Below are 27950 nucleotides of genomic sequence, written 5' to 3' on the forward strand. Positions count from 1 at the left end.
ATGGAATTCTTAAGAGTTCAATATCTTCATTTTCAACTCAATTCCAAATTCAAGGTTTCAATCGCATTTCGTTTTAGCCAACTTCCTTAACAATAATAAAATACCTCTCATAACCCATTACAAACTTTGGAATATGAAACTCTTCGAAAATATCAGAACTAGATATTCCAATCCACATAAATGTTGGTAGTTTAAAATAAAATGATTTTTAACCAAAATCATTTAGAGGATTGAAAATCGTTTGAATTTCACGCATTGTTATGTGAGAAAGTGTCATGTCGTCCTTGAGAACGCGTACACCAGGGGTCCCCACCCCCTTATTTGTTTGGCAACAGACACGAGATATTACAAATAAGAATGGGGACATGCACGCAGAGACACAAGGATTTTTTACTCTTGTTCAGGCCGCATTGCGCGTAAAACCCTACATCATGCTTGTCTGGACTGATATGTTATTGAGTTACAATAGAGGTTTTCTCCTTAACATAGGTGCAAGGTTTCCTATACCTAGCCTGTGTCTGTGTGTTCAACTAGCCAACCATTTGCTCATTTCCATGGCACTCCTTTTATAGGTCAAGGGGGTACCACATGTGCAACATGCATGTCTGCCACCTACACTATATAGGTGGTGACCGACGGGATAGGTGACACATGCACCACCCTAATGTCCAGCATGCACACCTCCTGGGTGGCGCCGATGTGACCCCCAGCTCCATCTTATCGGCATGATTATGCATGTAGGGTGGCACTGTGCCGGATGGGCATTTACCGGCCCTGCCACCATCCTAGGGAGCGTGCGACAGGTGTTAGGCATGCCATCCCCAAGAAAGACACGTCCCACACCCCGAGAACTCCAAGGACGATTTGGTAAAGGAATTGAACCCTTAGTGGGCCACGCCTCGTGGATCAACTCTCCACGGGGATTCTGGTTGACGGGGCGCACCGTGCGCACCGGTTGGTGGAGCGTGGAAGCATGTTGTTGCTTTGACAAGGGTTCCTAGGCCGTTCGCCGGGAATGATTCCCGGTCATCAAGAATGCACACTGATGGCTGTGAAATACGCTACTTTTTCTCGCGTTTAAACCTTTAGCTAAGTTAAGAAATTGACTAAGTTTACCTCTCAACTTCCCACCAATAAATAATTAATGCAAAGATGTACAATCTATTCTATTTTTGAATGGTGTTAAGGAAATCACGTCATGATGACAAATGGACCTGCAATTACTGAAGAAAATCACGTCAAGAGTACGGCAAACTTGACTACGCTCGAAGAGGTAGTTCCATGGACTTTAACGGGCATCGGTACGGGCAAGCCCCGCACATACTGTCCGCTTGTACCATGTACCGCAGCCTTCCTGAGGTCAAACCCTATGAGTTTTGTGAAGGACCCGACGAAAAAGAGAGAACCATTAGTCGCCAAATAGAGCCTCCATCCATCAGATCCATCTACACCACACAGAAGGATATCCACCGCCATAGTTCATCCATTCCATCTCCAATCTCCTCCATTGCCATAGCCATCACCATTATAAGAGAGATATCCTTGAGAATTGGTGACCATTGTACGAATATTGTGATTTCAATCCAAGTATTTGCCACAATGATTTCTATCTTTGTTATTCATCTTGATATTATGTGTGAGTAGTCCTCACGAGTTGCGGGTTGTGGTGAATCCTCGCAGCGTTTATGTACATCTAATCTCATTATATGTGTAAGATTGAATAGGAGTTTTGCAATCTTGTATCCTCGTCTCTTTGCCTCGATTCGATGATTTGCAGGTACCCATATCATTTGGATCAATCAAGGGAAGAGGTGGGATGAGTGAAGAATAGCGTGCTACCGCGAAACCTCAGAGGCAGAAAGGTGAAAGTAACGGTACATGTTTAGTGATTTATTCGGGATCATGGCACAATCAGCCAACTTAATGCTTTGGTATGTATTCATATGCTTAATAATTGTTGTTTCTCGCGGATGTGAGGACAGTGGTTGGACCAAGAGGCTCTTGTCACCTCTAGCTTTAGAGGCAAGAGTATTTACGGATGTGCTACTCACAGATCTCTTATCCCTATTTTATTTCTTACACATTTGCGCTTCGATTATATATGTATGCATAGATGTAGGAGAAACCTTAACCTTGGCCTATTTCCATCATTGAACACAACCCCTGTAAAAGTAAACTAGATAGGTCCAGTAAACATAAAATCAAATTAACTAGCAAGTGTTGTAGACGTTTCCTTTACACCATTTTAGCAGTGCGTCCCAAGGTTCGATTAAACCTAGGTCTACTAGGGAAAAAGCTTATCATACTACAATCCGTAATCCAGATCGAAGGCATCACACACAACCAAGAAAGAAAAGAAGAAAACAAAAAATACCCCGTCGTGGTGATAAAGCACTCGCAACAACGACATTATAACCATCACGAAAGACAACACACCGACTATAAAAGAGATTTTATATAAGAAACTCCTTCAAGAAGGAAACAATGCACAATCATTGCTATTGCTCGATCGAAGATCTTGGTTTTTTTTTCACCATGGAGAAATCCAATTTAATAAAACAATGCCTTCATCAAGGCTATTACTAGGTACAACCAATGAAGGACATACCTTCGGTTTTCACCCTGGAAGACGCGACTTGGTACTCAAGGAGCACCACAAAAAATGTAGTCCTCTTTTGCTACCACTCCTTCTTGTTGAGGACAATTCTACCACTCACCAAACACCCGACATCCAGGAAGAGCATGTGCAGCAAAGTTTTCATCGCAGCCAAAACACATCTCAGTTATAACTTCAAAACCTCCAATCACACCCACCATTAATTTTCCATCTCTACCGATGTCATGGGCATGTCTACTTAGCCATGTCCCATAGAACTAATAAGAAAGCGAAGCTTCGTGCCACACACTCATGAACCCTTACTAGCTAAAGATAAGGGCATGCACAGTTGGATCAATTCCAATCTAGATATCAAGTGGCGACATGTGCCAATCATTACAAATCTCGGAAGATTGGAACTCAAAGGTGACCAGATTGTGGAGAAAGACATCAATAAGATCGGTGACTTGGCACAAAAATACCATCATGGCCAAACCACCTTTATTCAAATCCAACCAACAACCCCCACTGTTGGAGATGTGCCCTAGAGGCAAATAATAAAGATATTTTATTGTCATATCTCTAATCTTCATAATAAGTTTTATCCCATGCTATAACTATATTAAGCTGAAACATTAGTACATGTGTGGTATATAAACAAACCAAGTCCCTAGTTAACTGATAAATGGGCATACTGTTTATCTCAAGAAATATCTATGGAAATTAAAGATTCCCCTCAAGATTAAGATTTTCATGTGGTTTCTTAGTAATAAAGTGCTTCTTACTAAGGACAATTTAGCTAAACGGAAGTGGAATGGGTGTCAAAATTGTTGTTTTTGTGATTCCATTGAGACCGTTAATCATTTGTTCATTGCTTGTCCATTTGTAAAACTGATTTGGCGCATAATATATCTCTCATATAATATTCCTCCGCCATCCAATGTTACTAATATGTTTGGTAATTGGTTGAATGGAAAACTGATAAGCAAAAGATTCGCATTGGCGTTTCTGCAATCTGTTGGTCGATATGGACAAGCCGCAATGATATCATTTTTAACAGGAACGCTGGTACCAATTTTTTTCAGGTTATCCGACGGGCTGCTCATTGGATTCAACAATGGGTTTTCCTTCTTCCGCTGGAGTTGCGGGAGGCTATGGTTACTGGGTGCAACTGAATGCTAGTGGTGGCTCAGGACTGCTTTTTCCAGGCTACTGGGTGGCGGCATCTTAATAGAATAGCCAATGGATAGCTCTTCTACAGGTCGTGTGTCCTTTTGGTTGATCCTCGTATCGACTTTACCTTTTGATTGATTGTAATGACTGTTTTTTGTTGAACTCGTACTTCTGGTTATGTTAATAAAAAGCCGTGTGCATCAATTGATGCAGAGGCTGGGGCTATGCTCCCTTATCGAAAAAAAAGTTAGCTGATGATCAGGGTTTTCTGATCATGGACATTTATGTCAATTTACCAGGGGGGCATGTCATTCGATGAACGATCTGATGGACACACACCCAACATAAGTATTACAATAAGATCCTGTCACAAAGTTCAACATTGCAATATCTAATAAAAGGTAGTAACCCAATCCTTTGATCATGCGATCATGTCGGAAGGAGCTTTGACTGCATCAACCATAACATCATAACAAGGTGATCATAAAGGTCATAAAGGTGTCTCTCAGGTATCCCGAAGGAATAGGTTGAGGTGTATCCATCAAGATCAGGATTTGTCCATCCACGTGACATATAGGTACTCTGGGCCCACTCGGTGATATTACATCTACAAAGCTTGGAAGCATGTGACTAGATCACGGGAATGTAATATCATGGAATGGGTAAATGTGTTTTTCGGTAACGAGATCGAACTAGGTATAGAGATACTGAAGATCAGATCTCGGACAAACCAACTATCGTAAGACAGAGATATTAGGATTAGCCATTTAAGATTCAAGCGATAAATATATTTTTGTGGAAAGCGTAGGGACCATCATTATTTTCTAGATCCCGTTGTTGGTCATTTATTGGAGATGTGTCTTGATCATATCTGCGCACTACCGAATCGTATAGTGGCGCGCTTAAGGGTATTTTACACTTAGGGATTGATTCATGATCATCGGAGAAATAAGAGAGAGCTCCAGAATTGTTCTATAGAGGTATCGAAAAACTTCTGGAGTCGATGAATTGTTCAGAGACTTAAATATATGATTTAGTATTTAATTAAATGAATTAAATATTAAAAATGGAATTAAAAATAGACTATCCCCTAATGGGCCACCAATTGCCATCCTATTAGGGGGAAGGGTGCCCAAACCCCAAGGGAAAGGGGGGCAGGCGGCCCATGTGGGGCCAACCCCCACCAAACCCTAGAAGGGGCGGCAGCCTAAGGGGGTGCACCTGGTAGAGTTGTCCCCCCCCCCCCCCCCCTATATAAGGAAGAGGCATCCCCTCCCCTCATTCCGTCCCCTTTGATTTTCCTCTCTCCCTCTCTCTCCCTCACATGTGGTTCCAAAATATTGGAACGTGCATACGGGGTTTAAGATATCCACCATACGCACACCGTCGTGCTACTGGACTCTTTCTTCCGCTGCTTTGTTGGACTAGAGCCTAGGGACGTCGTCTACACCTGACGGATGTAGAGCTGTGGAGGTGCTGCCAGTTGTAGCACTCCATCCCTTAAACATCTGCATGACCTCAAGTTCAGACTCACTGCACAAATACATCAAAATGTTCTTTGGAACGTAAAGTTCTTCAAGGTTATGAACAATGAACCCCTTCGTTGCCTTACATCTACATATTATAGATCTAGGCTATATTGTTCTCGTTGGTATGATTTTTTTTTGTTTTCTGTTACGGAAGCCTATAGTCGTATCAGAGTCAGGTTTATGCATAGGTGTTGGTACGATTAGAACACATGGTGATATGTGGGCATTGATTTTCTAGTTTTTATCCTTCTCATGTGCACTTGTTCTTGTCACGGCATTGTTTAATGAAGCGGTCCCAAATCGAACTTATGCATACACTTACAAGAGATTGGCTCCACGCTTGACATATGTCTTGTCACATAAAAGAGTATAGCGGTGTTTTCCTCTCTTACTTTAGTTGATACGACATTTGGAACAGAGGGCCCTAAACAAGGGACTTCAAGCGACAACTAGTCAATCCATGTGGTGGTTGAATGTTCGTAGGTAAGAAGCGGTTCTTTCGTGAAATCCCTAAAAACAACCACGTAAAACTTGCTAAAGATAAAGTAGAGGCGTCTAACTTTATTTTGCAAGGCACGTGATATGATATGGTGATGGTAAGTTTTATGAAATGTTCAAGCCACCGGCGTAGAGGTGCCATGGACATCGTGCCCTGCCGGAGCGCTTGATGGAGATCAAGGCGAAAGACCATATCATGTGACATATTTAATTTCATATGATTTTATTTCTTATGTGTCTTATTTTGCTTGTATTAGACATACGATGGTAGCATTATAAGATTATCTCTCAAATTAAATACCAAAATCGTGTTCTCCCTTAGTGTGCACCACAAAAAAACCTTCGTTATGAAACACGTCATGACGATCAGGTGTTATAGGTCTCAACATTCGCATATAGTGGGTGTAAGACATGTTGCACGGCGAAAACACTAAAGTTGAGTTGGCGAGCCTAGCATGTACAAACATGGCCTCGGAACACAAGTGACCGAAATGTTAAGCATGAATCAGCATGAATCACATAGGTGATGTGATTGATATTTTGATGTCTACCTTTGAAGCCATGCCATTGGTCCTGACGATAGGGGTGGTATAGTGGATTAGGATCGTAAAATCACTAAACAACGATCACAGATGTTCGTGTAAGTGGGAGTTCTTGTAGTTTATTCAAATTAAAGTTGAAATCATATTATGAACATAGTCTTGATGTATTTTGAAAACACCATTGTAGATTTCTCACCCCACCTTCAACCTAGGCATGTTCGTTGAGAAAGAGAAACTTAAAACTGATGGATCAAACTTCGTGCCATGGTGCCGCACGCTAAGGATTCTCCTCGCTCCCAACAAGATGAACTATGTACTTGAGAATGCACTAGGGTACAAGCCCATCGATACCGCCTCTCAGGATGAGAAAAATGTCTTCCAATCCAAGGCGGATGATTCCTCCATACTCCAAAGCGGCATGCTCTATGCCATGTAGGCTGAATTGCAAAAGCTCCTTGAGAACACAGGTGGTTATGATATAATCATCGATCTCAATGCTACCTTTGCACCTCAAGCCAGAGATGAGAGGTATGAAGCCTCAGAACTATTCTTCTCGGCCGAGATTGGCACACGATGTACCCAGGCTCAGGTCCCCTCGGTGTAGGATCGCTACGTCCTGCTATAAATCACTATGATCATATTGTCACCAGCGTTAGGCGACTTGCTTTGTGGCAGCCGCCGGAGGCGGAAGGGGAGATTGTCTAATGAGAGATAATGTGTCCTCAAGAAGGTACCCCTGGTGGCTTTATATATGCAGCACCTAGGGTTTACAAGTATAAGGCCTCTTGGGCCACTCCGCTTCCTTCATGGGCCTTGTGCAGATTTAGTTGTCCTAGGCTTTAGTCGCTAGGACGCTTGCCCAGTCGCCCGCCGACTGGAGTTGTCATGGGCTCTCTTCATCTGGCGAGTGAGCTGGGTGATGGCCCCCCTAGGGCGTATCCCCATCAGTAGTCCCCGAGCGCGTCGTGGATTTGGCGCGAGCTTGAGGCAAGGCGCGGAGAGGCTTGGCAATGGGTCGAGGCGAATCAGCGGCGAGATCCTAAAACAGAGGAAACAATCATGAAACAGGCGGCAGTCGAAACGAGCCAGTCGGCGGAGGCCAATCATTGTGAACCAGTCGGCGTGAGCCAGTCGGTGAGAGCCAGTCGGCGTGAACCAGGCCACGACAGCCAGTCGGCGCGAACCAGTCGGCGAGGGATAGTCGGCAAAGTCGCTAGTTGCGGCGATTCCCTGACCGTGGAGCGTGCCGAGTCCGCGATAATGGCGAATGGCGAGGTCGGGCGACCGGCAAGTAGCGCTGTCTGTAGCGCGCCAAGCCCCTGAGTGTTGCGAGTGGCGAGGTCGGGCGACCGACGAGTAGCGCTGTCTGTAGCGCGTCGAGTCCCCGAGTGTGGCGAGTGGCGAGGTCGGGCGATCGGCGAGTAGAGCTGTCTGTAGCGCGCCGAGTCCCCGAGCGTGGCGCGTGGCGAGGTCGGGCGACCGGCGAGTGCCGCTGTCTGTAGCGCGCCGAGTCCCCGAGCGTAGCGAGTGGCGAGGCGCGGAGACTAGCGATTGATGTAAAACAAGGACTTGTGATTCGTGCGATGTTCATGTTTTAGCGCGCCCGCTCATCGTGGCCCGGGAGGCCAGTCGCTTGGCGACCCCAAAGGAGGCTCTCAGCTCGGCGTTTTCCCTGGACGAACTTGGGGTTTGTTCTGCGGAATCCCCAATCGCGGTACATGGCCATGGCGAGTCGCCGCTACCTAACGTAGATGAGGGCAAAGTTAATGCGCTGTTCAGTAGCGCGCCAACTCGTCATGGCCCGGTGGGCCAGTCGCATGGCGACCCCAAAGGAGGCTCTCGTTTGGGCGTTCTTCTTGGACGAGTTGTGGCTCCGTTTTGCGGATTACCTAGTCGCAGTACTTGGCCTCCGCGAGTCGCACTTCCTATTGTAGAGGAGGGCAGGATGCTGTATTTGTAGCACTGCCATTTGTCTTGGCCCGGAAGGCCAGTCGTGCATGCGACTCCAATGATGGCACTCGGTTAGCGTTTTTCGTGGACGATCCGAGGTTCTGTTGATGGCTTCGTAGAGATGGGATGAGATCATCCACACCTTCAGGATGGGAATCTTGGATGGTCCATTTTTTGGCTTTTGTTTGGTTCGGAAGGACCAGGACGCGGTTAGAACCAGCTGCAATCAACTTAGATGGTCAGCAGCAAGGCTAAGAATTATCTTAAGAGTCATTAACAACAATTAGCAGAGTTGTAGATGGCATAGGGAGCAGCGACCGTCGTTGCCGGTCTGGGTGGCTGCCAGCCTACCAATCTTGGACGGATTGCCGGTCGTGCCCAGGCGAGCAGCCACGAGCTTGAGGCAGACGGATTTGCATGGCGGCACTCCGGCAGGTCCGTGGTCTCGGCCGGCCGCGGCTCCCCTAAAATCGGCTGGCGGCCACGAAGGTTGAGGCAGCGGGCGAGCTTGAGGCAGGCGCCTTCCCGTGGCCGCACTCCAATTCCCAGCCGCCGGCGGCTCCCTAGTCTCGGCCGGCTGTAGCTCCCCTAAGGCCTTGTTCGTTTTGATTGGATTGAATCCAAACCTGGATTCCATCCAGGCGTGGATTGGGTGAATCCCAACTCTCCACCCAAACCCGAACAACTCCCGGTAATTTCTTTTCTCTAATCACTGGCATGTCTCCAACAGTTCGGATAGTCTCCGTTTCACACCTATTGCGCTTGCTTTTCTTGCGGCCGTGGACGGGAAACTTTTTCCAGAAGTGGGGCTGGAATTTTTCCAGATCATTTTAATAGAAGATGACGGGATTGACTGGGCTAATTTTACCGGCAAGGAGTAAGCGAAGAGCCAACTTTGGATGTCTGGAAAAAAAATCGCGCCGGGCAGGAAAACCAGGAACGGGCTCTAATCCAGATCAATCCAAGCCACGTAGGTATTAAACGAACGAGGCCTAAATCGGCCGGCGGCCACGGAGGTTTACGCGAGCAGGCTTGGGGTGGCGGCTCGGCGAGCGGCGGCCTAGCGAGTGGAGATCGGACTTGGACGGGGTGGTGGCTTTGGGCAGAAGCGGTGAGATCCGACGGGGCGGCGACCGTGTGCTCCGATGGAGCGGCTCGTGTTGATGATTAGCGCCAGGGAAAAAAGATTAGGAACGGTCCACCGATTGGAAAAATGTGGATGAGGAGGTCCGGCCAATTTGGAGGGATCACTTGAGTCGGCATCTTTGTGGTATATTCTGTTAGGTGGATGGTACCATCCCTCTTGATTTACAACCAAACACATACAAAATTAGGACCATCCCATCCCATCCCTCCTTTGGTTTGGAACCAAACGCTACCTTAGAGAATACTCGTCCGCACTACTTAGCCATTGCGAGTCGCTCTTTCAAAGGTTGACAAAGGCATAAAGATTTTACCCATGCGGGAGAGGCGGCCAGTGGTGAGTCTTGCAGCTTGGCAGCGTACTCTCTTTGGTGACTCGAATGATAGGCGGAAAGAGTCGACGCGGCGGACAAGGTCGGCGCGGCGGACAGGGTCATGCTATGGCGAGAGGGGTCGACGCGGCGGACAAGGTCAACGCGGCGGACGGACATGCGTTGTTGTTACCCTCCAAAACCCCCCGACGGGCCTTGGTTAAGAAACACGAAGAGCCGGGAAGCTCCCAGGGCCGCTTAGTGGATCCCTGGCACCTCGCGTCGTCCCGCAAATCTTCTGGCGCGCGTCCTGGCGGTTGCTAGGGCGTGCCACCCGACCTATACCCGGTCGGGAAGGTGTTAGTGCTTCGATTGTTCCTGCATGGTAGACACGTGCACATTAAATACGAGCCTTATCGGCTCTCAGGTTTCTCGTGGATCGGCTCAAAGAGCCGATCACCCCATGGTCCTTGATGGATTAGCAATGGCATGGGGATCCTGCTTGATCAGGACAAAGCTAAAGCGATCCACGACAGTTTAGGGTTTTCACCGCATAATCGGAACGTCCTACGTGCGATCGGGCCTAGCAGCTACGAGAGACGATGCAAACTACCCCTACGAGAGGCCTAAAAACCAACATGTGTTGATCCTCGGAACATCCCTCGCAGGGACGGTAAACAACGCCTAACGCACCACCGGATCGTCCGACCCCAAGCATAAGGCCTAACTATGCAGATATTAAACTAATCCTTGCGGATGCAAGGAGCAACTATAACGGATCGGATCTTCTAAGCATGATCAAGCAAGATGCTGCCCTTACGTCTAGATCGACGTAAGGGCAGCAAGGTGTCTAGGGACGGCATTGCCACGCGGATATGCACGTGAAAGCACCAATGCAAGCCCCTAAACACCTAAGGATAAATAGTACTCGCTCGCCATCAACAAGGCTTCAGCACGAGCAAGTACAAGGATAACGAATAAACTTACGCTGCCTAGATCGCAAGATGCGATCTAGGCAGCATGGTGCTTACCCGGGAGAAACCCTTGTATGAAAGGGGTGGCGATGCGCCGAGATTGGTTTGTGTTGGTTGAACGATGATTGTTCCCCTTTTCCGATAACCCTAGATACATATTTATAGTCCAAGGGACTTTCTAATTGAGGCGTGCACCTAACCGTGCATGGGCCAGACTCTATCTCTTTAATCTAAATTACAATGCGATCTAATATGTTACAGATACACGGGCAACTTGGCCAAAACTCTCAGCGCAAAGCCGCTTCGAAGATGCTCCACATGTGCGTCCTTCAAGCCCATCTTCACTTACGGCCCACCTCCTGATTTGGCCAAAATCGGGTGGTAACACATGCCCCCCTGGTTTTGATAATGGTAATTGCAAAACCATCTGTTTCTTTGAAGGGTCATGTCGTGGCAGAACCGTGGCAGTTTTCTTCATGATGACGTCTTGCCTCCTTAGCTTCTCTGCACGATTTGACGGTTCTGGCACCACGCCTTCGGGAACTGCTTAGGCATTAAACCATATATTCCCCTTTTTATTTGGCCACTTCCTGTAGCTTCCTCCTCCATCCCCTTTCGTTCCAAAAACCCTCCTCTGCCGCCATGTCTTCCTCTTCGTCTTCTCCCTCATCGGGTCTTTCCACCCAATCCTCCACCCCCCGCGAGCCGACGCCTGAATGGGACCCGCAGGAGGCCCACATGGCCAACATCCGCCGCGCCATAGCCGACGGGGACGAGTCAACCCACGACTCCTCCGTCTGGTCCAAAGACGACCAGTCCTTAACGGACGGGGAGAGCGACCTTCGCTTCCTTGCCGACGAGGAAGCGGTGGAGGCCAGCAACGACGACCGCTTTTCTTGGGACGGGGTCACTTCTTCCGAAGAGATGAAGGAGGAGGAGGAAGACGACAGCTCCTCCGACGAGCCGCCGGCCAAACGCCATTGCCCCTGGCCCGGGCGCCTCAGCGACTTTGACAGCGAAGGCGACGACGCTGACGATGAGGACGAAGACAACGAGGGTCCTTCCGGCGGCCGCTACAGCAGCGACGACGAGCCGGTCGGGAGCAGCGCCGACGCCGGTGATGGTGACGACGACGATGAGGGTAGCAATGGCCCCTAGATAGGAGCTTAGCTTAGGGCCAGCAGTAGTAGACGGGGCAATGTATCCCCTAGGGCCTCCTTTTGAGAGCAATCAGCTCTTTATGTAAGAAATCTCGTTTATCAATGAAGAATTTCCCCAATTTGATCTTGCCGATTTCCTTTATGATAATTTAGCCGATTGTCCTTCACACTGAGTCTGCCGATTGTCAATTCAGTCAATGCTCAATGAGCCGATGGCAATGCATCAGCTTTTCCAATAGATTGCAAGTCATACCGATCTAATTGCCTTCTCAAACGTTAACTTGCAACCCATGAAATTCAGAACCAAACTTCCAACCGAACAGGTCTAGCGCGCAGCCTCGAGACCCCTGGATCTTTAGATTTCAAAATCATCCGATCGTGATGTTCGTTCTGACGGCAAAACTCCTGGGTTGACGCCTCCAGGAAAGCTCCTTAGTCCGTTGCTGACAATCTTGACCTTGAAGCCGATACTCCTGTAAAACAGGTGTCACTCGCTCACAGCTTTCCTCGTGACGTTTGTTTCTTTGCAGCAACGAACTGGTTTAGAGCCTGATCAACGACGATGGCTCCTTCTTCCAACTCCTCCTGATAACCCTGGTGGTTTTACCCTGCAAGGGCTCTCCTGTTCAGCATGGTTAGGACGCAGAGCTAGCCAATTTCAACACCACTGACTCTTCAGGATGAGGAATTTGTTAGGGCTAGCTGCCCCCCGAGCCTTGGTCCAGGCGAGCACAGAAGTGGACCAGCCACATGGGTCGTCATCGGCTTCCCAACTGTAGCGCAACGTTAGCCGATTTTAACCGAATCGGCTGTCAATAGCAGAGAACCTCCAAGGTGAGCTGCCACCCAAGCCATTCCAGCTCTTCATCAAAACTTGGCAGGAAAGCTTACGCCCAAGGAGATAGTGCATTAGGACAGCTCTGGAAGGATCAGCAGCTCTCTTGAACTAAAAAGCCTCACACGCAGTGGCCCCTGAACTCTTCCCAGCTCCATTCTTGTGTCCTGCTGCTCAGATCAACTCACCACCTTGAGCAGACTAATGCAGTTTTCTGGTGACGATGTCCGATGAAGCTGCCACCTTGGTCAAGCCCTAGGAAGAGACGCCACGGCCAATTGAATGTTCATTGCCTGAACCTGATCTGCATGCTTACGCAGGCGCTGCTGACCTCGAGGATTTGCCAATGGAGCCACCAACCATTCCACCGAGGGACTTCTTCGCAGAACATCGCTATGTACCTCGGTGACTGCTCCATTAGGCTTCTGCCTGAAACAATACCTTGAGTCGATGGCCGTGCATCGGCTTTGAATTCTTAAGTCGATGCTTCTGCATCGGCTGTGCTTGTGTATTTTGGATTTTTTGCGGCCGATTTGTTTATGTATCGGCCCCCATATTTGAGCTGTTCTGCTGGGTGTTTGGCATGCATTCCAAGCTTTGTATCCTCGTGTCTTATCCATCTATGTGCCTATGTGCCCCCCGAGCCGATTCTGTCAAGTAAGTGATGGTATCGGCTCTTCAGGCATCTGTTGGATCAATGCTGAACACAGACGAAGGTATGTTGAGGATAATTTCGGCCGATTGCAGGAATCGGCCTCCCTTCTCGTTGCAATGCTTTGGCGATGATTTGCAACCTCTTGGATTTCCACTGTAGCTACGTGGCATGTTGGAGATAAGATCCTTTATTTTTCATTTTTTTGAGGGCCGATCTCAGGGATCGGCCTTGCCACGTATGTCCAATGTCTTGGACGTGCTACTCTGTCAGGACTACGGACACCATGTTTGTGTCAGCCGATGCATCTGCATCGGCATCAGCCGATGCCTGTGCATCGGCTTTCGCCTGTTTTGGGCGCCATACTTTCTTTGGCGGGCGCGCCTTCGTCTCCACTATTTGCTGGATTTTCGCGGCCAGATCGGGCCGCGCTCTTCTCAACGTATATAGGTACTGTGCCTCGGCTTCTTCCAAGTTTCGCAGCCGCTGCACCCGACGCTTCTGAGAATGGCTGAGTCCATCAGGGCACCACCTTGGTCGGTGATACCTATCTTCTTCTCCATCTGACTCCTCGAAGTCTTCTTCTTGAGATGACTCAGCTTGCTTACTCTGATGTGGGAGAGGTCCTAGACGCTCGAACACTGAAACTTCGCTCGTCCTTCTCCTTTGCTGTGTGCATTCTGGGCAGTTCTCGATTGTTGGCAATCGGCTCATTCCTGAGTCCCAGCAATGTTTGAAGAAGGGACAGCTCCAGTGCTTGTCCACGTTGTCTTGTTCCCTAGACCTCCCTCTAGCGCGACGTTCGTACCCGTCGTCGTTCCTGTTGTGCTGACGATACCACCTGTTCTCTGCATCAGACCGACGATGTTTCTCATCGTCTTCGTCGTAGCATCGACGTCGGTCGTACTGCTGCTCATATTTGTTGAGGAGATGCACAGATAATGGGCGTTGATACCGCATGCTTCTCACCTCCTCCTCGGTCAGGTACCGCCTATCATCATCTTGGGGCCGGTCGCGTGGAACGGCCTCCTCTTTGCCTTTGCCACGAGAGTGGCTGCTCTCTGCCTTGTCCGCGCCATGGCGAATCACGAACCCTGCCATATTGACATCGAAAGAGAACCCTGGTTCTCTTATGGAGTGGCTTAGGTCCACCATGTTGACGTCCGGAAACGGACGCCTGTCTACCTTCATGGCAAACTGTCCGAAAGTTAATCGGCCTGATTCTATCGCCATCTGAATTTGTGCGCGCAGTACTTTGCAGTCGTTGGTGGTGTGCGTGAACGTATGATGCCACTTGCAGTATGGCCTCTTGTTCATCTCTTGTGCCGTAGGGATCTTGTGGCCCTCGGGTAGCTTCAACTGTTTTTCTTTCAGTAACAGATCGAAGATCTGTTCAGTTTTCGTCACGTCAAAGTCCAACCCTCTTGGAGGCCCTGGTGGATTCACCCATTGGCAGGACACAGGTACTGGCGTCCGAGTCCACTCGGCTACTGCAACTTCCTGATCTTCCGTAGAATCTTCATCTTCATCGGCATTGACCAGGCTGATCGCGCGCTTGAACTTGTCTTGGTACAGTTCTGGATGGCGCTGCTCATATAAGGTCAGTCTATTGACCAGGTGCGTCAGCGAGTTGTACTCGACTTGGAACGTCAAATCCTTTAACGACGCCGCCAGGCCTGCCACGGCCAGCTCGACTGCCTCTTTCTCAGTTATATGAACCGAATAGCATCGGTTCTTGACAGTTCTGAAACGCTGAATGTACTCAGCCACTGTCTCTCCTCGCTTTGCCGAACTCGTGCTAGTTCGGCAATACCAGCCTTCGGTAGTTTCCGAATGGTATTGGGTGTGGAACAGTTCCTCCAACTGCTTCCATGATTGCACTGAATTTGGCTGCAAAGAGGTGTACCACCCGAAAGCTGGACCGGTGAGGGATTGCGAGAAGCACCTCACCCGTAACTGATCCGATGCCGAAGCCATGCCCAGCTGGGCCAGGTATCGGCTCACGTGCTCGATGGAGCTAGACCCTTCCAACCCACCGAATTTGGTGAAGTCCGGGAGCCGGTACTTGGGTGGCAAGTGGGATCAGGTCAAACTCATTGGGGTACGGCTTGGAATAGCCGATTACCTTCTTCTTCGGCAAGATGCCGAACTGATCTCTCGAGACTCGCGCTGATCTGATCTGCGGTGGAGGTGGTGGCAGCTGAGCTCTCTTGGACTGGTGCGGTGGTATACCTGGCTAGCCACGCCTGTTTCTCAGCTTCCGCTCCCAAACTCCCCGCTGCTGCAGTTGTTCTTCCTGCCGGAACAATTGCTCCTGCTCCGGCAATCCCTCCTGGTGGAGCCTGGATCGCCTGCGTCCAGTTGTTGCAGTCCGGCACGTACGTGCACACGTATCCATGTGGGATCTCCTTGGGCGGCTCATTTAAGAACTGGTAGTCGCCCGGATCCCCTCCAACCTTGTAGACAACGTACGCCGGTGAGCCTTGTTGCTGTGGAGCCGCTGTTGCGTACGGCAGAGGCGGCCTGGTGTGGAGTTGCATCTCTCCCTGGTACGTCCCTAGAACAGGTCCTGAAGGAGAGTAACGACGCTCCATGATCTCTTGCACCACACGGAGCGCAACACGCTCCAAAGTGTTCACCAGGCTCTCAGAGTGCCGATGCAGTGAATGGGCCACCATGTAGTTGATCTCCTGACGCAGGGCTCTGGTACGTCCCTCTGAAGGGAGAGACAGATCCAACCCATCGAGGATGCCTTGTGGTGCGAATCCTTTGAACCTGACGCCGTGCGACCGGGTCTTCTCAAAGGAGCCGATGAGTTCGGCCTCGAGGATGACCTTCAGGTCATCGTACTTCTTCTTGTGTTCCGTGGGGAGATCCTTGTATGTGATCTGCTCCTCTTCCATCTCGGATGTCGGTGTTGACGTGGATGTTGCAGAAGAGGTCCCACCGGGCGTGCCAGAATGTGTTACCCTCCAGAACCCCCCGACGGGCCTTGGTTAAGCAACACGAAGAGCCGGGAAGCTCCCAGGGCCGCTTAGTGGATCCCTGGCACCTCGCGTCGTCCCGCAAATCTTCTGGCGCGTGTCCTGGCGGTTGCTAGGGCGTGCCACCTGACCTATACCTGGTCAGGAAGGTGTTAGTGCTTCGATTGTTCCTGCATGGTAGACACGTGCACATTAAATACGAGCCTTATCGGCTCTCAGGTTTTCCTGTGGATCGGCTCAAAGAGCCGATCGCCCCATGGTCCTTGATGGATTAGCAATGGCATGGGGATCCCGCTTGATCGGGACAAAGCTAAAGCGATCCACGACAGTTTAGGGTTTTCACCGCATAATCAGAACGTCCTACGTGCGATCGGGCCTAGCAGCTACGAGAGACGATGCAAACTACCCCTACGAGAGGCCTAAAAACCAACATGTGTTGATCCTCGGAACATCCCTCGCAGGGACGGTAAACAACGCCTAATGCACCACCGGATCGTCCGACCCCAGCATAAGGCCTAACTATGCAGATATTAAACTAATCCTTGCAGATGCAAGGAGCAACTATCTACTAAGCATGATCAAGCAAGATGCTGCCCTTACGTCTAGATCGACGTAAGGGCAGCAAGGTGTCTAGGGACGGCATTGCCACGCAGATATGCACGTGAAAGCACCAATGCAAGCCCCTAAACACCTAAGGATAAATAGTACTGCTCGCCATCAACAAGGCTTCAGCACGAGCAGTACAAGGATAACGAATAAACTTACGCTGCCTAGATCGCAAGATGCGATCTAGGCAGCATGGTGCTTACCCGGGAGAAACCCTTGTATGAATGGGGTGGCGATGCGCCGAGATTGGTTTGTGTTGGTTGAACGATGATTGTCCCCCTTTTCCGATAACCCTAGATACATATTTATAGTCCAATGGACTTTCTAATTGAGGCGTGCACCTAACCGTGCACGGGCCAGACTCTATCTCTTTAATCTAAATTACAATGCGATCTAATATGTTACAGATACACGGGCAACTTGGCCCAAACTCTCAGCGCAAAGCCGCTTCGAAGATGCTCCACGTGTGCGTCCTTCAAGCCCATCTTCACTTACGGCCCACCTCCTGATTTGGCCAAAATCGGGTGGTAACAGTTGTTTAGCCGGTGGCATGGCGAGTGGCGTCGACGCGGTGGACAAGGTCGACACGGCGGACTGAGTCGCGTTGTGGCGAGTTGGCAACATGCGGGCGAGTTGGCGGCGGGCGGAGTCACCGAGTATGGCCAGTACGCGCTAGGCGAGTCGGCGAAAGGCGAGCCGGCGCTCGGCGAGTCGGCGGCGGGCAGAGTCCTCGAGTATGACGAGTCCGCGCTAGGCGAGCTGGCGACCGGCGAGCCAGCGGCGGACGGAGTCCCTGAGTATGGCGGGTCCGCGCTAGGCAAGTCGGCGACAGGCGAGTCGGCAAGGGCGGGCAAGTCCGCGGCGGGCAAATCCACGCTAGACGAGTCCGTGTTGGCCGAGGTTGCGTCAGGCGAGTCCACGAAAACTGGCGATCGGACAGTCCCCGAGCGTCGCGAGTGGCGAGGCGCTGAGACTGGCGACTGATGTTGTTCGGAGGGTTGGAGTTCCCGAATCATGAGTGTGGCGATTGTGCCATGATGGTCGTAAACCGGCTGACCTGTGTATACGAAGATATACCATCCGGAAGAACAAAATCTTTGCATAAACATATTATAATAAGCAAAATAGTTGAACAGATATTACCAGATGTTTGCGCATATATTTTCGACGACAATTAAGCGGATGGTCTTTTGCTTTCTTAAAGGAAAGACGAAGATTGACGATTTTGCTCTACGGATTAGGCGAGTCGAGTTTGACAGGGGCCATAACCAACTAAGACCGGCGCGAATCGATCCGTCTCCATGAATTAACTCTTCCCCCGTATGCACATAAGAAATTAAGAATACACTAGGAGGCAGTGGCGCGGCGGCACGCCGCGCCTGTGGTTCTTTATTTCTAGAAAAGGTTACTAAGTATGAATTAGTGCCATTTAGTGAGCAGAAGATTAGTAATCGTGTAAATATTTTTGGTCATGATGTTATTGTAGAAGTTAAAAATCTAGTGGCTTAGGAGGAAACTTTTATACAGTGGATCCTTCATAGTACATCACATTACATTTTTTTGAGGGGGGAGTATATCACATTACATTTTTTTTGAGGAATACATCACATTACATAAGCTGTGGCTTGCCGTGCCGTTGCAGCAAGCATAGCCCACATAGTTTGCCAAACAGGCCGGCCAACGGCAGCAGGTGCGTCCACACTGAGACGGGTAATTCTAATACTCTTCACAAAAAAAAAGGTAATTCTAATACTCCGGGGCAAAGGAGGAAAAAGGAAAGTAAAAATCGAGCAATCCAGATTAAGAAGAGAGGGTCTTAAAAATAAAGATAAAGAAGAGGGTGCTAGCTCTTCGCACAGAAGGCGCACCAGGGGTCGAATGCGGACTGGCGGAGGGGGGTGGTGGTCAGCCACGGGGCAAGCGGGCAGCGACATTTCTGTTTGCTTGTCTTTGGACGCTGTTGCGGTGTTGGACCCGGATCCCCGCTAGCCGCAACTGGCTTGCTGTCAATTTCGCGAGCGCGGAGGCCGATTTCTGTCAGGATGGGTGCCGTGCGGGGCTGAGAGTGGCGGCGGAGCAGCTCCGTGTGGCGACAGGTTGCAGAGTCCATTTGCGCGGCGCGCTTTGGCGTCAGAGGGGAAGCTCTCCGTGGGGGAGGCGAAGGGGGGCAGAGGTCATAGGGGCGGCGGCGGGTACCATGTTCTCTTGTCGCTCGATGTCGTGCGTTTGGGCCGCTGCTGCGCAGGAGCTGAACCGTGCCGTTCATAGTTGGCTTCCGTCCATCTCGCAAGCGCGGAGGTCAATCGTTGTGAGCATGGACGTCTTGCGTGGTTGGAGCTGAGGGCGGGGTGGAAGAAGCTCCGTGCGTCTGGAGCTGCGGAAGCTTATTCGCGCGGCAGGCTGTGTGGCCAGCGGGAGCACGCAGCGCAGAGTGGACTGGTGATGAGCTCAAGCGACTGTGGATTCGGGCATCAACAGCCGGTATGTTACTTCTCTCTGTACTTGGCGATTTTATTTTCTCTAGCAATTGCCTACTTGCCTGCACCTGCCTGCAGGGAAATTTAAGGCAGTACAATATATAGCATAGAGTAGACACTGGAAAATTAATAGTTGATAAGAGAACTGCGGGCTGGCCATATACTTCTTTTGTGCAACCTAAGTGAGTAATTGGCTTCAGATATGGGACTGTCGTACGCAGCACGTGAGCTCAGAATTCAGAAACCATGTTTATTAGCTGCAATTTCTTTAAGCTAAAGAGAGCTGTAGTGAATAAAATGGTTTAAAATTTCAGAAAAGAATTCTGTTTGCTGCTATACAGTAAGTTCTAATAGAACGGATAACAGATGAGCTGCTTGTTTTGATCAAGCCTAGTTAAAAAATTGCCTTTTGAAAGGGAGGAATGAACACGTATTTACCATTACGCGAGCTCAAACATGGCATGTATTATTTTGACAAATATAGCAACAGGAGACGTGAGTGTCATCCTTGATGAGAGTTTTTACGGTAGCACTGTATGACCTTCCAGACATTGACCTTTTTAATGTAGCAGCAGCGGCTTGATCCGTAGGACAGGTGGTATCTAAAGGTATAATAGATGCCCCCTCATGGGGCAACTAGGTAAATCAGATTTGATTAGCCTTAGATTTTACCTTTAGTAAATCTGGACCGTCCATTATTTTACTGCGCTGGTATAAAAGGGCAATTGAACGGAGGAAACCCTAACTGCTGGGCCCAATCCCCTCCCGAGCGCCTCCTGCCCAATCCCCTCCCGAGCTCCTCCTCTTCCAATCCCGTGGCAATCTCGTCCCCCAGTCGCTCGCGCCCGCGTCCCACCCGGCTTGACCCGCCGCCTCCCGTCCTCCCTCCTCCAATCCACCTTCGTCTCTCCCCCAATCCCCACTTCGTTTGTCTCTCCAATCCCCCAAGTCCTTCATGCTCCAATCCCCCAAGCCTTTCATCCACCAATCCCCTTCTCCTCCGTCACAACATCTTCTCTTCTGGTCATCTCTATGGCTGGAGCAGAAAGAGAGAGGCTGAGGGCAGAAGCAGTGGCATGGCTGGAGGAGGAAGAGTGGCTGGTCGCCACCAGGAGGCACTGCCGCGGCGCATCGCCAGGGCCCTCCGCTCCTCCACCTCCGTGTCTTCACCGATGTCGCCGTCCTGCGGCCCAACGACCTGCCCTCCTCCACCTCTTCTTCAAAGGAGGCCTGCAACTTCTCTCTCACACATAGGATAGACTACAACTCTACAATGGTGGCTTGCAGGGTAACAGGCCGGAGCAACGATGCTGGTGCGACCTGAACACAACAGATCTGGACAGTGACAGATGGAGGTTCGAGTTGCTCGCTGTACTTTTCTTCCTCTTTATATTATTCCGTGTTTTACTTAGTTTATTGATCGAGAATACTTGGTTTATTGATGCTTCAGTGATTTAACTTTTGTGTTTGTGGAAATCAACAAGTGCCCATTTGAGTAGCAAACGAGAATCTTGCTACATACCATTATGTACTAATGTTGTCCAGATTTATCTTTTACTTGATAAGGAAAATGTATTTTCAAATGAACTTCCTGCCCCTGGCCCATGGTCTGTCACTCCCAGAGAGAATAACATTCTTCCTGTAGAAACTGTTAATGACGGGGAGATGTTTAAAAGGAAAAAAGTTGAGCATTTGTAGCCTCATGCGTTTCTGGCAGTATGCTAGTGCGCTCACTGGATCAATATTATCTTTGTAGTTGTCATCTGAAATCTATTTGACTGGAAATACATGGTTAACAAATTCAGTTCTCTTATCTGTTACGTGCTTTGCAACTTCTTGTTGAGACATTTTATTGCGTTCCATTTTGCAGCTACGGCGGACAGAGGTAACAAATACAATGGTGTCGTCCTGTTGCCTGCTCAGCATGAGCAGAACCTAACTCCACCACTCACTCTCTACCTGCTGCAGCCAATGCCCTCTTGCTCAGAGAACTACAGATATCATAGGTTCTCCTCATCGGCGAATCCTGACGCAAGCAGTAGTACGCCAAGCCGACTAGACGTCAATTTATTATCCATGCGCTCGGTCACCACTATATACTATGGTGGCTATGGACAAGATTATGAGGCTTATGATTGTGTTTATGGACAACCTCAAGACCCTAACATGTATGGTTATGGATCTTATGCAGGGTACCCCAATTACCAGCAACCAGAAGCAGCGAAACAGCCGCTGCAACAGAAGGTGAAGTTCCTCGATTGATCCCAGTGCATATCTAGCTCTAGAGAGTTGCAAATTCAACACTGAATTCTATTTGACCACGAGTCCAACATTTCAATAGTAGTGGTGATAACCATGAATTTTGCTGACTAATCTAAAGCTGTGTTTCCTTTTGACATGTACCAGCTGAGCAAATATCTATTAGTTTGAGTGCTTTTATCTTTACATGGATTGTCCTGTACAGAAAACACGATAAGAACTATTGATATGTGCTTTCATGTAAGGGCTAACCTTGCTCAGTTATGAAACTTTAAATAAACCAACTGCCTGAATGTAGCATTAACAAAATGGATCATTTTAATCTGTAACCTGATATTGTGATTGTTCACCATCTGATACTTCAGTACTTTGATTGTTAGTGATCTCACTATATTCCTACAGGGAAGAAACAGAGGGAAAGCTTGAAGGCATTTTATTAAGGAAAATTTGCATGCTCTAATGCACGATCAGGGTTTTTAATTAATTGTGTTTGCTTCATCTGCTCCTATGTGATAATTCCTCTCTGTTTCTAATTTATCTTCTTTCATCCTTTTTTTTGTGGAGTTTTTCACCTTTTCTTGCTCAAACAGAACCAATAGTTGACTTCCCTGTTTAACATTAATATTGTTTACATTTATGTTATTTCACTCTGATAGCTATTAGCGTCGTGGGTTCCACCTGGTGGACCTCAGTATTTTATTTCAGTTTGCATTGTTGCAGATCCCCTGCTTATTGCTTTTTAGTTTGTATGTTTCATTAGAATAGGATTTTAAAGGAAGTTGGTTTGTTTGATGGGGAAAACGATGTGTTCTGCCAATGGAGATGGTTCAAGATACATCCTTCATAGTTATGTTTCAAGAATTATTTTAGGTCACCTCTAAAAAAACAAAGAGAACGCAGACCATGGTAACATTCAGGTCGACCATTCAAAATAACCACCTGATTTGAGCTTTCTCAGCAATATAGTTCATATCATGTTAATTTCCCAGTAATGCATAGTCCTCGCCATGTTTGTTTTTCCAACAGCCCCAAGCACTTTCCTATTTCAAACAAAATGCCAATTTTTTTGATCTGTTGTATTTTCCTCATTTGTTTTTGCAATTGAATCATCTTAATTTTCATGGCTTTATATTGATAAATTTATTCCTCATTTGACAGATTTTAAGCATCTACATATCCATGAACATGCCCTCCTAATTTTCACTGACGATGTCAAATCTATGATCTGCTATTGCAAGAAGGTAAGATATGATATATGATTATATGTACATGTTCTGCTACTCAATTTTATTTTGGCATCTATACATGATAAGGCCTATGCCCCTTTTATAAGAATAAACTTAAAATATGTTCTCATCCATAACAAATCAGGTGCTATACTGTTCTTCAAGTCTGATTGTACATTTTCCTTGCTGCATGTATCGTGTCTGCTGCAAACTATGTATTTTCGATGCTTATTTCTGATGGTTGGTGCCGCTGATTGCATTGCATTCCTTATTTTAGTCCTCTTTATATGACTATTCTGGACGTGCCTGTGAATTTTGGATGCTCCTGCATAACTATCCTGATGTATTTGTTTGTTCACATAACCAAAATTGTTTTTCTTACATTTATTAGTACTACCATGTTAGTGGTGCCTTATAATGAACCTTCTTTCCGTGATTATTAACAAAGTTCAGTAATGAACTTGGTTCTTCTTTGCAAATAACTTCTGCGTTATAATAGGATCATTGAATTTAGTGAGAATTACTGATTTCTAAATTGCTGGGAATAAGTTGGAAGAGAAGCACGATTAAATACTCTCATTTATTTATTGATGTGGGAATGATTAAGGGCTTGGTCATTGAGGATGGCTGCGAGCAATTAATTGTCCTATGTTAGCTTGAAAAGTCATATGCAAGCATAGTCATTGGTAGCCTTGAATTACTGCAAGTTTATTTCCGACAAGTGTGCATTTTGATTCCTAGAAATAATTAGCTTATTATCAAGTGTATTACAAAATTGTTATCAGTGCGAAAGACCAGGGCTGCGAGCCAAGGAGCGCATAGATCAAAGAGTTTATAATCTTGGCTAGATTTTCCACAAGATCAAAGAGTTTATAGTCCTTGCCACATGCTCGCTCTAGTGCTCGTTATGTGCAGTATTCATCATCTTGGTGAATGGTATCTTTCTCTTATGATAATTAGCATATTTAGTTCCTAGAACTTGACGTGGCTCAATTTATCTTAAAATATTCCATCGGTATTAGTCTTTTGATTATGCGAACTTGCTCAATTGTTCACTAGATCTGTTTCATTTTGATATGTGCAAACAAATTAGTTTTTTTTTCTATGTTGCAAGTGGTCATGTATTCTTACACTTCAAGCACGGCCGTTTATATTCATCAGATAACATGCCAAATTAACCAACTCCTTTTGATCCATAATAAGTGTTGTGGTTTTATTCAAATTTGAACTAAAAGCATGACATTTATTATGGATTGGGGAGAGTACTATATTTTAAAAATGATATTGTGGTACTTCCTTTCTAAAGTCTGTAACCAGGGGATCTAGGCGGAGCTGGAAAGGGGAGGGACACCGGTGGGCTATGTTTAATTTGATGGTCATTGCCACAGAACTGTTCTTTGTTTGTCCTAACGTATGTTGTATGTATCAGCTATGTAGTGCATCAGTGTCATGTATTGTGTTTTCATACCTACTTTCTGATTATGCCATGGGTAATTTTACTTTCATGGAATAGTACCATACACAATAAGAAGCACTATGATATAGACTTCAGGTTTTATTTGTGCTGAGCTGTTTATTACCTGTTTGCAGACTCACAAGCAACGATGATATCTTCCACGTGAGGTGAAGTTTAGTACTATGCAGCTTATGTTAATTGAGTGTATTTTTTTTACGTAAATTCATTTATGAACTAGGATTATTTATCTCTGTCTAGCAGTAGTATCATGTCAGTATTTGGTGCCTTATAAAGAACCTGCTTTCTGTAATTACTGGCAAAGTTTCGTAATGATCTTGGTTCTTCTTTGCCAATAATTTCTGCCTTATAAACATCTTTGTTTGAGCAGGTTCTATTCTTTTATCTATGCCTAAATGGTGACAAAAAACATGCTGGGGAGGGTTAACCTATGTCATATCTTTTCCAAGAATTCCTGAACCTATTAGGATATAAAACTGATGCTCCAACCATGATTTTACTTTCTAATGTTTTGTTTGCATTTGTGTTGACACAGCCTTAGATCATAGAGTTATTTGGCTTAGGAGTCATAGAGTAATGCAGCATGTGTGCTCGCATGATTTCATACCTAATGAGACATCTGTGCTGTTGCCTTACAGATGGAACCTCAGTATAACCGTGACTTGGATTTGCACAACTGCCATTGCATTGTTGATACATCCCGGATATCTTGCTTCCCACTCAAGTTGCTCCGTTGGGCAGCAGTGTAGCCTACTATTATGCTTGCTTTGGTTTTGTACAGAAAGTTCATGGGTTGCAATTTTTTAGATGAATATTGAAATTCTTGGAGAACTATACTGCTATTGTTTGTATCTCTGAATTTTGGGAGGTGTTAGTTTTGTCTTTTATCAAGCAGAAACTATGAAAAACTCCAGATTGCCTTGAATCATGTGTTTGCAAGATGGCATCGACCTTTTTTTTTTTTTTTGCGTTTTTGTTTAACTTCATGCATCATCTCACTTCGTCCAAACCAGTACTCCACCAATCATGCCAAGTAGTTGTCACTTATAAAAGATGAAAGAGCTATATTTTTACAACTGATTCACAAAAGATGAAAAAGTATTATCACTTCTCCATCTATACACGAGTCCCACGGGATCGTGCGCCAAGGCGCACTTTAAAATCTAGTCTAAAGGTATAATTGCTGCATCCCCATGGGGCTCTCACAGCGCACTTAGCTTCTGAACCGTCGGATCTTCATGTCCTGGGCAATCTCGTCCGTTGGATGTGGGTTTTCCAACCGAATCCTCCCACTAGCTAACCCCATGCAACAACCATTTTTTACCCGCCTCAGGCTGCATATGGATCCCACCTTCGGCCGGGTCCGCTCGTCGGTGACTGTGGGTGCGACTTGGTTCGGTCAGGGTCGCGTGGGCAGATCTCCACTCGCAGGGGTAGAGTAGGCATTGGACTCGTTTTCACCGCAGCATATAAAAGGCACCCTCCCCACGGTGAAAACCCTAGCCCCTTTTCCCCACTTTCCAATCCCCGCGCGCTGCCTCTCCTCCCGTCGCCGCCACTCGCGCCACCTCCCATTCCTACTTCTTCCTCTCTCTGCCGCCGCCCTTCGCGCTGCCGGCCGGCAGGAGGCCGAGTTCATCGCGTCCCCATCGCCGGAGGAAGTGCAGGTCGTCGCTGACCTCTCCTTCCGTGCGGTAGGAGGCCAGGAAGGCGACGACTTCGAGCAAGCCGAGCAGCCTGACTACGGCGGCCGCGGCCGGCGAGGCGCCCTCACGACCTCCTCCATCCCCGCTCGATGACCTCGTCCTAAGCATGACGGAGCACATGTTGCCGGGGTGGATCCGTACAGCGTGGAAGGGCGGCCATGAGCGGGCACGCGAGAAGCTGCAGGGCAAAGGAAGGGCAGCGGCCGAGGATGCAGGCGCAGTTGGAGATGGAAGATTTACTCAGAATCTTCCGTTCGTCCGCGTCAAGCTTACACGCACAGGTAACCTCCCGATCTGATCCCCTTGGGTGTGTCCATACAAGTACTATTTACCAAAGTAAATTTGTAGAGAGAAGCTGCTAAAGAAAGAAGAAAAGGAGCAAACCGGCCTCCATATTTTACTTACGTATGAAGCTAGACCCTAATGTATGAAAGAGGAATTAGCATGACACAAACGTAGGGCGAAGCATCTCCGCAGGTGGAGAGAACGCACAGTTTTTTTTGGTGGTGTATCAGGTTATGAAAGTACGCATTGGTGAAGTTTGTCTGAAAGTTAGGATGAATAAGTATTGACAAATGTACTGAAAATTTTGCTGGCTCTCAATTTTTTTTTCCTTTTCTCATGCAGTATATTAACACATGATAATTTTGCGGGACCCAGTCTTATGTTAGTGTTCATTCTGATCTTTTGGTCAGGTCTGGATCCACTGGGCATGGCTGTCGCCGTTGTCAGTTCTCCTTGTCTTTAGGTCCGAATTTTGGCTCTGAAGATTGATTACATTTTATTATTTCCATGTTTTTCGCATTTGATTGCATGATATATATAAAACAGGAGCAATAGCACACGCTAATTTATTGTTTTCAGATTCATGGTTTACTACATATTGCATTCTCTAGACACTTCATGTAGGCATCTTATTTGCTTATTCTTTTGTTTTATGATGAGCTGATCGATTGTATACAACGCGCCATTTGTGTTCTCTTCATAATTAATGGATGGACTATTTCTAAAGGACTATCATTTCCTTATGTATGAAAATGCAGACCTGCTTTCAAGATACCCGACTAGGATCTCTTGCTAATGAGGTGCAGCCTTTCCTCTCTGCCTGATCATGTACTTTGCATTTATGTTTGTTGCCAGGATGTCCCTTGCTTGAGGCTTTACTACTGCATTTTAATATATGTCCCTTTTATTTATCTATAGTTCACGTCTGCCCGCCGCCCCCTCTCCAAAATCTCACTACGCTGTGCCGTGGTACAACGGGAGACCGGCGGCGTTGATGACCACCCAGGGAAGCGAGGGACTGATGCAAGATGCATGATATGTTGTGTTCTTTTCCTTTTTGTCAACTGATAATGCTTCCGGATAATTATACACTCAACGGCCGCAAAGCAACCCAAAATGTATTTCGCTTCTCATGGTATTTACAGTATATACCTATACTATTTCCTTTCTTAGTTTTATAATTTCTGGACCTGATATGGAAAAATACACAGCTCATCATATTAGTGTTGATTCTCTATAGTATTCAGTCTACTAATAGCTTCTCTTTTCTGAAATTTAGCTAGAGTTGTGTTACCCCTCTCTCAGTTATGTGACTAGAGTTTACAATATATTCTGTTAGGGAGGTACATGGGCAACACTCAGTTCGCTGCTGCTCTGCCTCTGCATCCTCTTCGACGTTCAATAGGAGGATCATGTGCTGCTTGTCCGCTTCCACATTGAGCCAGGGTGAGCAACTTCCTACCACTTCTTCCACAACTCTGTTGTTATTTAGTACCCATATATGAGTTCCATGGGCAAAATATTAGCTATATCCATATCATGAGATAACTACTTGCTAATCCACCATTTA

General features: G+C 47.4%; 1 long non-coding RNA gene across 1 annotated transcript; it reads left to right on the top strand.

Annotated features, from left to right (window-relative positions):
• The first annotated feature begins 24297 nt into the window (after positions 1-24297).
• LOC124676764 lies at positions 24298-25314 on the top strand. The gene is made up of 2 exons (XR_006993787.1): positions 24298-24538; positions 25028-25314. It is a non-coding gene; the product is annotated as an uncharacterized LOC124676764 (long non-coding RNA).
• The last annotated feature ends 2636 nt before the right edge of the window (positions 25315-27950 follow it).

This window comes from Lolium rigidum, chromosome 1 (assembly GCF_022539505.1).
Source record: "Lolium rigidum isolate FL_2022 chromosome 1, APGP_CSIRO_Lrig_0.1, whole genome shotgun sequence".
NCBI classification, from domain to species: Eukaryota; Viridiplantae; Streptophyta; class Magnoliopsida; order Poales; family Poaceae; genus Lolium; species Lolium rigidum.